Raw genomic sequence first — 13,342 nt, forward strand, 5'->3', positions numbered from 1 at the left:
CACAGGACACACACACACATCTTCTCTGTAAAAAAAGATGAAGAAGTGTTCTCAGTCCAGTTAATGTACATCACAGGAAGCTTTCTGGCAGACCACTATATACAGGTTAGGAACACAGTTTTCTTCAAATGTTCTTTTTCATAGATTTAAAGTCAGTCTGATTCATATGCTGTTCATTGATGACATAAGCCTGCATATTGGAATGAAGAGTATGAACAAAATTTTATACTATCACACTTGTATTGCTTTTAATGCCTGAGCTAACCTGTTTAATGTTAGCTAATATGTTACTATTCTGCCCTGTGGTATAGCCATACTCTCAGGCCTAAGTTACTATAGGATATGGTCAGTTTATATATTGTGTAGTTCTAAACAATATTCTGTGTTTAGAATGCCCTACACATGCAGTGTTGATTGTTAAGGGATGTTAGGAGCGGTCGCCTCCTCCAGCAGCTCTGGCCCAGGACTCCTGCCTGCCTGGTTGCTGAAGCCCAGCCCGGGGACCCTGGGGTCTTTGCCCAGGCTGAGGGACACAGCTGCTGGTTTCCTGTTTGCAAGTTCAACCAGTAGCAAAGCTGAGCATGTATCCCAGAGACACACACACACACAGAGGACACTGACATGGCCAGCTACACAGACTGCTACAGACAAGGTGCTGCCTTCAACAGCACCTACATACAAGACACACATAAACATAAGCGTAGACAGCCAAGTCCCCTTCCTCCTCTTTGACTGGTGTGGTGGGTTGACCTTGGCTGGCTGTCAGACCCCCACCCAACCGCTCTCTCACTCCTGCTCCTCAGCAGGACAGGGGGAGGAAAATAAGATGGAAAAGCTCATGGGTCAAGATAAGACAGGGAGATAACTTGTTGTATTGGGTTCACGTTGCAAGGTTTTGGTAGCGGGGGGGCTGCAGGGGTGGCTTCTGTGAGAAGACATCAGGAGCTGTCCCCATGTTGGACAGAGCAGTTCCAGATGGCTCCAAGACAGACCCGCCGCTGCCCAAAGTTGAGCCAATCAGCGATGTTGGTAGCGTCTCTGTGATAACATATTTAAGAAAGGGTAAAAAACCGCTGCACAACAGCTGGAAGAAAGGAGTGAGAAAATGTGAGAAAGACAACCTTGCAGACACCAAGGTCAGTGGAGAAGGAGGGGGAGGAGGTGCTCCAAGTGCCGGAGCAGAGATTCCCCTGCAGCCCATGGAGAAGACCATGGTGAAGCAAGTTATACCCCTGAAGCCCATGGAGGACACCATGCCGGAGCAGGTATATGTGCCCTGAAGGAAGCTGCATCCGGTGGAGAGCCCACGCAGGAGCAGTCTGCTGGTAGGAACTGCAGCCTGTGGGGCGGACCCCACGCTGGAGCAGGGGAAGAGCGTGAGGAGGAAGGAGTGGGAGAGACAAAGCGTTATGAACTGACTGTAACCCCCATTCCCTATTCCCCTGAGCTGCTCGGGGCGGGGGAGGAGGTAAAAGAGTTGGGAGTGAAGTCGAGCCTGGGAAGAAGGGAGGGGTGGGGGGAAGGTGTTTTTAGATTTGTTCTTATTTCTCACTATCCTACTCTGTTTAACTGGCAATAAAATAAATTCATTTCCCCAAGTCGAGTCTGTTTTGCCCATGATGGTAATTGGTGAGTGATCTCCCTGTCCTTATCTCGACCCACAAGCCTTTTCATCTTATTTTCTCCCCTTGTCCTGTTGAGGAGGGGGGTATGATAGAGCGGCTTGGTGGACACCTGGCAGCCAGCCAAGGTCAACCCACCCCACTTACCAGTTACTGTCATGGGCAAAACAGACTTGACTTAGGGAAGATTCATTTAATTTCTTGCCAATTGTTGTGGTTTAACCCCAGTAGGCAGCTAAGCCCCACACAGCCACTCGCTCGCTCCCCCACCCAGTGGGATGGGGAAGAGAATCAGAAGAGTAAAAGTGAGAAAACTCGTGGGTTGAGATAAAGACAGTTTAATAGGTAAAGCAAAAGCCACGCACGCAGGCAAAGCAAAACAAGGAATTCATTCACTACTTCCCATCGGCAGGCAGGTGTTCAGCCATCTCCAGGAAAGCAGGGCTCCATCACGTGTAACGGTTCCTTGAGAAGACAGGCGCCATCACTCCAAACGTCCCCCCCTTCCTTCTTCTTCCCCCAGCTTTTATTGCTGAGCATGACGTCATATGGTATGGAATATCCCTTGGGTCAGTTGGGGTCAGCTGTCCCAGCTGTGTCCCCTCCCAACTTCTTGTGCACCTCCAGCCTCCTTGCTCGAGGGGGCAGTGTGAGAAACAGAAAAGGCCTTGACTCTGTGTAAGCACTGTTCAGCAATAGCTAAAACATCAGTGTGTTATCAACACTGGTTTGGTCACAAATCCAAAACACAGCACCATACAAGCTGCTATGAAGAAAATTAACTCCATACCAGCCAAAACCAGTACACCAATTAAAATAGATCTGGGTGGTGAGAAACAAAGACAAAAACTAAAACAGCTTTCCCTCACCCCCCCTCCCTTCTTCCCAGGCACAACTTCCCTCCTTCATTCCAGACTCCTCTTCCCTGCCCCCCCCCCATCCTGCCACAGCGGCTCAGGGGGGATGGGGAGTGGGGGGTTACGGACAGTTCATACCAATTCGTCTCTGCTGCTCCTTCCTCCTCACACCTTTTCCCTGATCCAGCATTGGTCCTTCTCATGGGCTGCAGTCCTTGAGGATAAGACTGCTCCAGTGTGGGTCCTCCACGGGCTGCAGTTCCTGCCAGGAGCATGCTCCAGCATGGGGTCTCCACAGGCTGCAGCTTCCTTCAGAGCATATCCACATCTGCTCTGGCATGGTCCTTTCCACGGGCTGCAGGGGGACAACCTGCTTCACCATGGTCTTCACCACGGGCTGCAGGGGAATCTCTGCTCTAGCACCTGGAGCACCTCCTCCCCCTCCTTCTTCACTGACCTTAGTGTCTGCAGGGTTGTTTCTCATGCCTTTTTTTTCTTCCTCCTCTCTCACAACTGCTGTGCAGTTTTTTTTACCCTTTCTTAAATATGTTATCACAGAGGTGCCACCAGCTTCACTGATTGGCTCAGCTTTGGCCAATGGTGGGTCCATTACAGAGCTGGCTGGAACCGATTCTGTCCAGCACAGGGGCAGCCCCTGGTCTCTTCTCACAGAGGCCACCCCTGCAGCCCCCCTGCTACCAAGACCTTGCCACATACAACTAATATACCTGGTAGAGATAGTTCACTAGTGAAGGCACACACACGACATTCTTTAAATTCACAAGCACATGCACATTTGCGGATTCCCCAAGTACCAGCACGGCCCCTCTGTCCGCATGTGTCACCCGACACTACGGGGACAGGCAGGTTCTTTTAAGGATCCTTGGCAGAATGAGAATTGGCCACAGGGTTGTAGTTATATTTAGAGCTTTATTATTATATAATTAATTTAGTAATCGGCATAGCTTATCATTACACTGAATTTCTAGCAATTAGCATAGCTTTCCTATTACCTAAAATTTCAGTTACCTAGACTTTTCAGTCACCTGGACCCTCTGCAGATCGGGTCAAATTCTTAATAATCAGCACGCAATACAATAATCATAATCTAGACTCTGACTTTAAAAAAGTACATGAGTCATTCACTCAGTCCTTAGAGGAAGAAGACCGATGAAGGCGGTGTCACAGTACTCTAGCCAACAGTGAGGGTACTCCCCTTTCCCCCTCCGTCATGGTGCAGGCATCCCCTGTATCACACCAGGAAGCACGAAGGCCTTAGCAGACTGGCTGCTGTTGGATCTCCTTCAAAAGCCTTTTGGATAAGCTGATGTATTTATACCTCTCAGTCTGGGAGTTTAGTCTTTACCATTTCCATAAGTTAGTGGATTCTGAAGAGGCTGCCAGACAATCAATATGCAAGAATTTTGTCTGCAGGAGACAGCAAGCTGCAGGTAGCAATGGCTGCATAATGATCTTTATCTCTTCCTGTCCATTGTGTCCTGCCTACCTGTTGCTCTCCCTTTGACCTAATGGTGCTTCTCCCAGCATACATCAGGCCTTAGCATGAGCTGTGTGTTAGCCAAAATCTGAGCAAGAGTTGAGTGAACAGTCACAGGAGGCATCCCTGACCACTGGGGGATCATGGGTTTTGCCATCCAGAATATCTCATGTGCTGTTACGCTTCCCTGTTCTATAATGGGTGTCACCATAACCTGGCAACAATGCTGTACCAGGTGTCAGGAGCAGGGGGTACTGGTCACACCCTGGTAGCACTGCCCAAACCCCAGGCCCTCTTACTTGCTTCATGGGTCCCCTACTCGCCAGCTCGATGCTTGCTAGCAAACATGCATGCACTCACACACTTGTCCCACAGGCACTCCACATTCACAAGTTCCCCTTGAATCCCAGCACAGTTCCTCTGCCTGATACCCCTGCCCAGACCCAGGGCTTCCTACTTGCCTGCTAGTCCAGCTTGAAGTTTGCTAGTGAATACACACGCACACCCCATGCACCACCAGATTTGGGGAAATACAGACACTCAGCCCCCCCCCAGCAGCCAGCACCAGGCACATGGACTGTGACCTGCAGTCCTGCTCCAGCCACTGGCGCTGAGCCCCTCACTCGCCTCACTAAGTCTGGTCCCTCCCAGTAGCTGCTTTTTTGGGATACACCTCATTCCCGCCCCAGTGGCTGGTGGCCAAGACCCCCACCTGCTCCAGTAGCTGGCACCATAGCCCAGTGGCACCTACAGCCCTGGTCTGACTCGTCCGGTAGCTGGCACCAAATCCACTCACACAGGTCTCCCCAGTAGCTGACACTTAGTCCTTGCAGCACACATGCACATGGGATACAGAGAGAGTTTATGCAGAGAGATAGTTAAGAAAGGTTTTAATAAGAAGATAGGACAGACTGCAGTGATCAGGCACAGGGCTCAGTCAGACAAGTGTATTGTCTGGTGCCGTTTTAGATGTGACCAGTCCTTTTTATACCCTTTTCTGGCTATTCCCGTTTTGTTCCTCCCTGCTCCCCCTTCCCCTGCACATTCCCTCATCTGTTTGCACAGTTCCACTGACCTCTCCTCCAACATCCTGGACCCTCAGGTTTGCATCCTTATCAGTTGCAAAGTCCAAGTTTGCCTGTGTTTTCTTGATAGCCCATCAATTAGTGTGACTGACCAGGTTTGTTTCCTGTCTTTGTCTCCATTATGTTTGCCTGTCAGGTTTGTGTCTCTATGTTTTGTTTATGGCTTCCCCCTTTTCCTCATTTGACAAGGTCCTTGATCAGATAATCCTAATGAAATAAATATTCCCACACTCCATATATCCTTACCAATTAGCGCGACTGACCTGGTTTGGTTCTCGTCACTGCCTCCCTTATTGTTTGTTGGTCAGGTTTGTGTCTCTGTATATTTTCTTGTTTATGGCTTCCCCCTTTTTCATAATATCCCCTTTTGCATTGAAAAGGCCTTGACCAGATACCCTTAAAGGAACAGACTCTCTTTCCTTCCACATGCTGTTACAATACCGGCACTCACACTCAACCTGATGCTGTTCCTCATCTCCAGTTGATCGAGATAGTCAGTCCATCCAGCAGCTGGACCCTAGACCCCTGGCAAAATTGAAAAATTTAAATTATACCCCTACATGTTTTAAAAAGTAGTTAAATAAGTTGCTGTAGAATGCTGGCGATAACAAATATCATTACTTCAGTATCCTTCCTGCATTTCAACATCAGAATGAAAAATAATCCTAGATTTCATGGGGTTTTCTAGTGCGTTAATAGTGTAACAGTGGATCTTGGTCCCCATGTCTTGTATGAACAGCTTACTTCCAGGCTGTAATTATATAATTACAGGTAATAGACTCAGAATGAGCTTTGATGGGTTTTTAAAAGTGATGGCAATGATACACAGAGAGAGAATATGAGTTTCTCTTATAATTTCAAATTTTACCTTGCAGTTTCCTTGACAATAAAAAAAATCCTTAGAAGCATAATTTGTGTGTTTGTTACAACCATGGGAATCCTCCAGTTTTTTCATAGCATTAACCATGTCTTTTGGGTTTTGTGGTTTTTTGTTGTTTTTTTTTTTTTTGCTTACTGCTTGTCAGACACTTACCCTTCAGTTTATTTTTCTTCTCTGGGGAGTTGTGTCTGTGACTGCCTTTGGCATCTCCACTTCAGTCTGATAGTCTGATTGCTGGTTTCCCATTAGCTTTCTTGTGCAAGTAACATATCAAGAAATGTCTTCTGTTGCATTACCATTTACTCATTCCTGTTGTACTCTTTTTAGAAATCCATTGGTTTAATTGATATTACCCTAGTTAAAATTCTGATCGAGATCATACAGGCTTCAGTGAAAATCTGAGTATCTTAAAACATTGCATAAACAACTGTTTCCTCATAGGTGGCTCTACATTTTGCGGTATTGCATCACTGTGTTTGATGGGTAAACTGGAGGAAGTTTTTTCAGAAAAAGAACTGAACAGGATAAGAAGGTGGTGTATAATGAGACAACAGAATGGCTACCATGGACGACCCAACAAACCTGTAGACACCTGCTATTCCTTTTGGGTGGGAGCAACTTTGAAGGTAGTGTACAGAAAACCTACAGGATATTTATTGACTTGTTTTGATTTCTTTAACCATCTTGTTTTACTTGGAAGAATTACATATTTGGTGCAAGTACAAGAATATGCAAAGATCACTATAAAGGTTTTTCATCTTGAAAAAATGCAGGATAAGGAGATTTAACAGATTAGTGCTATATTGCACTACTTATCTATGTAAATAGACATATTTTAATATTTAAAAATATACTCAAGTTTAGTATATTGCTGTAACATTCTAACTTCTTTTCAGCTCTTGAACATATTCCAATATACAAATTTTGAGAGAAACCGAAATTACATCCTGTCAACTCAAGATCGTCTTGTTGGTGGATTTGCCAAGTGGCCAGATAGCCATCCAGGTAAATTTACTTCTCAAAATTATGGTGTCTTTTAAGCTACAAATATATTCCAGCAGTCAAACATCTGAGAGGTGTAAGAGAGTTTTTTTCCCCCCAGTCTCCTTCAAATAATGGAAAAAAATAAACCTTAAAATAGGAGATTTTCATGATTTAGAGGGAAAGGGATATAGTTTTCCCTTGTTGAGCATCAGAGCAAGTGAGTTGCTGTTGTTTAGACTATCACTAAAACAGTATCACTGTCTGTTTAGAGCTGCACAAGTTTTTCCATATGTGTTTAACCAATCTGATTAAAAATCATACTGTGCAGTGGATATCTTTGTAAAGGGTCTGAGTGAAATATTTCAGAATGTTTATTTCCTTAAGAAATGAATCCTTTGAGCTTATTCAGAAATCTTTGATGTATTTAAAAATACTCAACTCAAAGTTTAGATAGTTACATATTATGATTTACAGATTGTAATTACACATAGAAATTATACATAGTATATCTGAAATAGTTATTGGTTGCATTTTGGAAGTGGAAACTGATAATTTGAAAAGATGATAGAATTCAAAGGAGATACTGTAAAGATATGAAAACAAACTTTGTGCCAGTAGTAATGTTCAGTGACATTTTGTACAGAGAAGATAAACAGTCCATAAACTCACCAAACAAGATAAAAACATAGTTATAATAAAGGAGGAGACTGTTCGGAATCTGCACAGAGATGGTGACTGTTCAGAATCTGCACAGAGATATTTCAGCATGGCATCATTTCATTTTGAAGAACAGTTGACAATTTGTCAGAGTGGACCCACACTGATAATATAGTGCTCATGACATGCTTCCCCCCCTGAAAACCAGTTTAGGATTCCTGATGACTAGCTATATTTGGTGTACATTATGTAGACCAATCAGTATCACTTAGAGGAAATATTTCTATTTCTCTTGATGAACTGTTTACTTAGGAGGTTAGGAAGAAAAACAGTATGTTTAAAACCCCAATCTTGTAAAAAGTTCCTCAACCTGTCTTTTAAGATAGTTTGAGATAAGATTTGAGGAAGGCAAGACTACTAATAAAGCTGTTTGCTTTGATTTGTATGGTGTTCCTGCCCGTACACTACTGTTTCCTATAAAGCAAGCTTTTCCTGTCTCTTAAACTTTCTTTTGAGAGTAAGCTACTTTTTAACTTGAATGCTCTAGCTGGCCACAGAAAAGGAACAAGAAGATTGAACTAGAGTACTAAGGATTAACTAGATTGTTGCTTTATGAATGTACAGAAGTTTTGCTGGTATGCCAGATTTTTTCTAGCTCCGACAATTTATAGAATATGTCTTACAAGATTGCATATCTTCTGGGAAAAACTTATTTGGTGTTTCCTTTGGTACTGTTGAATTTTAATGGTGCAGGATTTTTACAGAAAAAACAAATCAGTTTATACTTTTGTGATAGGTGGGTTTATTGCAGCATTCTTTCCTCAGGCAGATGGTGACATAAGTCTGTGTTCATGTTTTGAAGAAAAATAGTAAAAAAGTTAACGCAGTTCTAATCTGAAGAATGACTGTAAATGCAGCGTCATTTTATTTTTTTTTATGGATCTGTAGTTTCAATGCCATATATATACAGCTGAGCTTCCTACAAGATCAGTCTACTATCTGAAAGCCAAGCTGTCTTTTTGAACACAATAAAGATTTCCCACTTTATTAACGTGAAGTGTCTGTGCAGCTCCATTGTTTTCAGAAGCCTACTGATGGTTAAATGTACACAGTCCTCTTGATTTCCGTGTAAATGCAAAACGTGAAGATAACGAGACTAGAATGGGTCATCTCACAAATGAGTTAATAGTTCTGCTGAGGTCGAATAAGGACAGAAATGATTCGTTCTCCTTGAAGCATTTAGCTTTTGTAAAGCTGAGAATAGTGGCCTCAGTTTGGTTTTGTTGCAAAACTCAGATGTGACAGAATAGACCAGGGAAAGGTTGCAAAATAAGCATATGCATTTTTTTCATAGGTGCTTTCTAAAATAGATTCAGAATTTGAACTTGTGTAGCTCCTACTTTATGCAAAAAGCTCTGTTTAAATATTACATGGACTACCAAAATTGCAAGTAACTTTTCACAACTGATGATTCAGGAAAATATTATTTTGTAGTCCTGATGTTCCCATGCTAACAGATGTTAATACGTTGTTGGTTTTAGAGGTAGCAGTGTTTCTTGATTTAAAATAGTAAGTGTTTGGACCAGTGTGCTTGTTGAGCAGTGATCTTAGAAAACTATTTCTTGCCTTTGAAAATCAATCTGAAAAGTCAAAAGTCTTTTTAATCCTCTGAAATCATGAGCATACCAAAGTGAATCGCGAAAAGACTATTGTTTAGTTTTTAGTAGTCTCTACAGGTAAGCATCTACATAGGGTTGTCAAATGCAAGAAAGGCTATCAGAAGTTTCCTGAAAAAAAGCAGTTAGATCTGCTATCTTATGTTAATGCTACTTATTACAAATATTAAAACCCCAAACATTAGGGTTCTACAGAGCTGGGGATTTTGTTAGAACACATACCTCGAGTCATTAATTTTTTTCTAGATTTGAGCACAAATCATGATAAGATTTAAATAAATTTAAATAAATTTCTCTTAAACTACTAGATGTACTGCTGATGCATCTCACTTGATATCTTTAAATGATATACAATACAAAAGAATTGGAAACGTGTGAATTACAGGTGACGCAAAAGAAAGATTAAAAGATCTAACATGATAAAAAGAGAGGGAGAGGATGAAAATGAGTGTGCACATTTACTAAAGGTAAAACACTGAAGTGAGATTTGCACTAGTAGAAGTATAAATCCACCTTGTATTTTTGTTTGTTTTTAAGACAGCTGCTCAGTAGTTGTGAGATTGTGTACTGCCATGTATTTGTGAGTTGCCCATGAAACAAAACATTTGGACCTATGTTTTTCAGCCTTGAAAAGCCTTGCATTTTTTATAGCTTTAAAGAGAGGAGTACACAGGCTGCATAGGTGTGTTATGGCTACAATGGAGTTGTGTATTAAGTTGATATGGATTTGCACAAGTGTAGAACTTCATGGTTAAACTCACCAAATATCCCTATATAGGTAATTAGGTTTGTATATGGATTTTAGTGAGTATCAATGCAGCTTTCCACAGGAGTTAATATACTATATTTCCTGAAGTTGAGCTTTCCTTGCCTGACATACTTTCTGCAAGGTCAATAGGGACTATATCTACCAAATGTACTTTTGTCTGCATGTTAATGATGATAAGCAGAAGCCATCTTTCAGAGAAGGTATCTGGCTAGCGAGACTCTAGCCATGTAACTTCTTGTAATATCATTTTAGTCAGACATGAAATTAGTGATACCTCCAAAAGATTACCAAGTGTTGAGAATTTGGAAGGGACACATTAAGGTCACATCCTCTTTCCATCTTTAGGCTGTGATTTCTTGGGTGGATAATCCAACCTAATGGATTATTGTTGCCCAGAGGGGGCAGGCTTACTCCTCTTCCTCCCAGCTTCCTTAAGTACAGCTGCATGTCCTTTCCCCTTTTTGCACTAGATTTGGTGTATATTGAACATTTCTGCAAACCAGTTTAATTCACTAAAATGTCAGAAAGCTTTCCAATTTTTCCTGCTCAGGTTAGTTTTCTTCCATGTTTTCTGAATTACTTAAGTCATGGAGGGTGTTGAGCAAGCTCTAGTGCTGGTATAAGATAGGCAGCAGGAGAGCTGTGGGATGGGGAAATAAGAGCATCTCATCTCTGCTGATCAAGCTACTTCATGAGTTCATATCCTTAGGGTATTTTCTCTGGAAGGGGGGAGATTAGGGAAAGTAATGATTTTTTTCATACTTCTGAATCTTGCTGTTTGGCTACTGGTGCTAATTTTGGTGTTTCAATAGTCAGCTGTCTACTAAGTAGCCAGCTATCCACCTGACCTTTCATTTGCAAAAAAAAATTCCTTCACGTTGCAGGGGCGGGGGAAGATTTACTCTGTTGAAGGAAATGTATTTACAGCTCCTCAAATGATTTTGCTGTTTGGCCTGAGAATTCAGAAGAAATTAAGTAGTGGGCAAGAATTGTTATAAAATAAAACAGACTCTAGTCTTAGAGATTGCACACCATCATTTCATGCTGGAGGGTTTGGGCAGAAATTATTTTCTTGTTTCAAATCCTAAGTTTAAAATGTAGCATCTGTTTGTTTTCCTTGGTTGTAATTATTCAGGGGTTTTGGAATCCAGGAACAGTTGGCTGTTACAGCCTGACAGAAACATAATTTTCTTTTTCATTTTCCGTCCTGCTTTCAGATGCTTTACATGCCTACTTTGGGATTTGTGGCTTGTCGTTAATTGGAGAAACTGGTATTTGCAAAGTTCATCCTGCCCTGAATATAAGCACAAGAACCTCAGAGCACCTTCACCACCTCCATCAGATCTGGAAATCAAAGACTCTAAACAGTGTTCAGATGACACACACATCTCTACATGAATGATTTAGACTTGATTTTAGTTCTGATAGCATAATTGTAGCCCAAGGTTAAAAGCCATGTATAACCAGCGTGCTCTTTAAGTGCTGAAGTCATACAATCAGATCTGTGTTGCTGGCATCATTTTGATAGGTAATTGCCTCCAGACAGTTATTCTGCACTGGGGAAAAAGGAAATATTTTGGATATATAGAAGTTTGTCACCACAGATGGTAAATAGGTCTTCAAATGGCTTTACTTCTAAGAAATACCTTGAGGCAATTGAATTTAGTTTTTATTTTTCATTTTTAAAATTCATGCATACTGTGTCAAAATATATAATGGGAAAGTATTTTCAAAATCTGTTTACATATCATACGGTATAGCACAGAACCTTGAAGTTCTTTATGACCTTAATGTTTGACATATTTTTGGGTAAGGAATCTCCCATATTAAGTCTCAGTTAACAGTTACCTTTTATCATCTACTTTCAGATTCCATAAACTTTGTTTGTTTTTTTTTTAAAGTAGATACAAATAAAATTATTTTATTCAATATACTGGACTTTTAAAGTTGTGTGGCCTTACTAAATGGATTTCATAATTCTACTGAGTAGCTTCTACACAGATGCAGTGAATCGTTAGCCAGACACAGTGTTTTAGACTGAAATATTCTCTTCATGGGATATTAATGAGGGTGCAGTGTATTGATGTATAGCATTAAGAGATATTCAGCAAAGAATAGCTGTGTGTGAGAGAAGCATTAGAACCTGTTTCTGAAGTCAAGCCTTTGCAATACATTAAAATTATACAACTGTACTTTGATTTTTTCGGATTTTTTCTCTTTTAGTGTGAAATAATTCTGAGTTTCTTAATGCTTCTGTGTAAAGAATGAAACATTGGGCTTTAAGATAAGTTGGTAGCGGTTTACTCAGAGAGAGATGATGACCATTCTCAGCTTATTTAGTAGTAGTGCCTTACTTTGTGTGCTTGAAATGCTGCTGTGGTGGGTTGACCTTGGCTGACCACCAGGTACCCACCAAGCCACTCTCTCACTCCCCCTCCTCAGCGGGACGGGGGAGAAAAGATGAAAAACTTGTGGGTTGAGATAAAGGCAGTTTAATGAAAAAGAAGCAAAGGCCGCACACAGAAGCAAAGCAAGAAAAAGGAGATTTATTCTCTACTTCCCATCAGCAGGCAATGTCCAGCCACTTCCCGGGAAGTAGGGCCTCAGTATGTGTAGCAGCTGCTTCGGAAGACAAATGCCTTAACCACAAATGCCTCCCTCCTCCTTTCTCTTAGCTTTTATTGCTGATCATGACATCATATGGTATGGAATATCCCTTTGGTCAGTTGGGATCAGCTGTCCCAGCTATGTCCCCTCCCAACCTCTTGCCCACCCCCAGCCTACTTGCCTTTGGGGGCGGGGTGTGGGGGTGGTGTTGGAGAGACAGCCTTGATGCTGTGGAGCACTGCTCAGCAATAACCAAAACATTGGTGTGTTATCAATACCTTTCTAGCTACAGTACAAAGCACAGCACTATGAGGGCTGCTATGGGGAAAGTTAACTCCATCCCAGCCAGTCCCAATACAATCTCCACCCCTTATTCCATACCATTTGCATCATGCTCAGGTCCCACATAATGTGATACATTTATATAACTTCTAACCATCCCCTTGTATCTATTTCTCATTCCTGAAATCCCCTCTTACCAACACTTAAAACTTATACTACATACTTAAACCATCTTTATACCCAACATAAAGATTTATACATTCTCATTAACTACTATCCCCTGTCCCTTAACAGATAGGTAGATCTTATTTCCTCATTCTGTGGGCCTCTGCCACTCCCCAAAATGTCCATAAGAACAGGCTATGCCTTGAGCCCCATCTTTCAAGGTGATCACTCAGGACAGGAGAAGCAGCATTTTCGATTGT

At 41.9% G+C, this 13,342-nt stretch overlaps 1 pseudogene; it reads left to right on the forward strand.

Moving 5' to 3' along the window:
* The window catches only part of LOC142074901 (geranylgeranyl transferase type-1 subunit beta-like), an 83,676-nt pseudogene extending 71,905 nt beyond the window's left edge, over window positions 1–11,771 (forward strand).
* Window positions 11,772–13,342: the final 1,571 nt, after the last annotated feature.

This window comes from Calonectris borealis, chromosome W (genome assembly GCF_964195595.1).
Source record: "Calonectris borealis chromosome W, bCalBor7.hap1.2, whole genome shotgun sequence".
Classification (NCBI taxonomy): domain Eukaryota; kingdom Metazoa; phylum Chordata; class Aves; order Procellariiformes; family Procellariidae; genus Calonectris; species Calonectris borealis.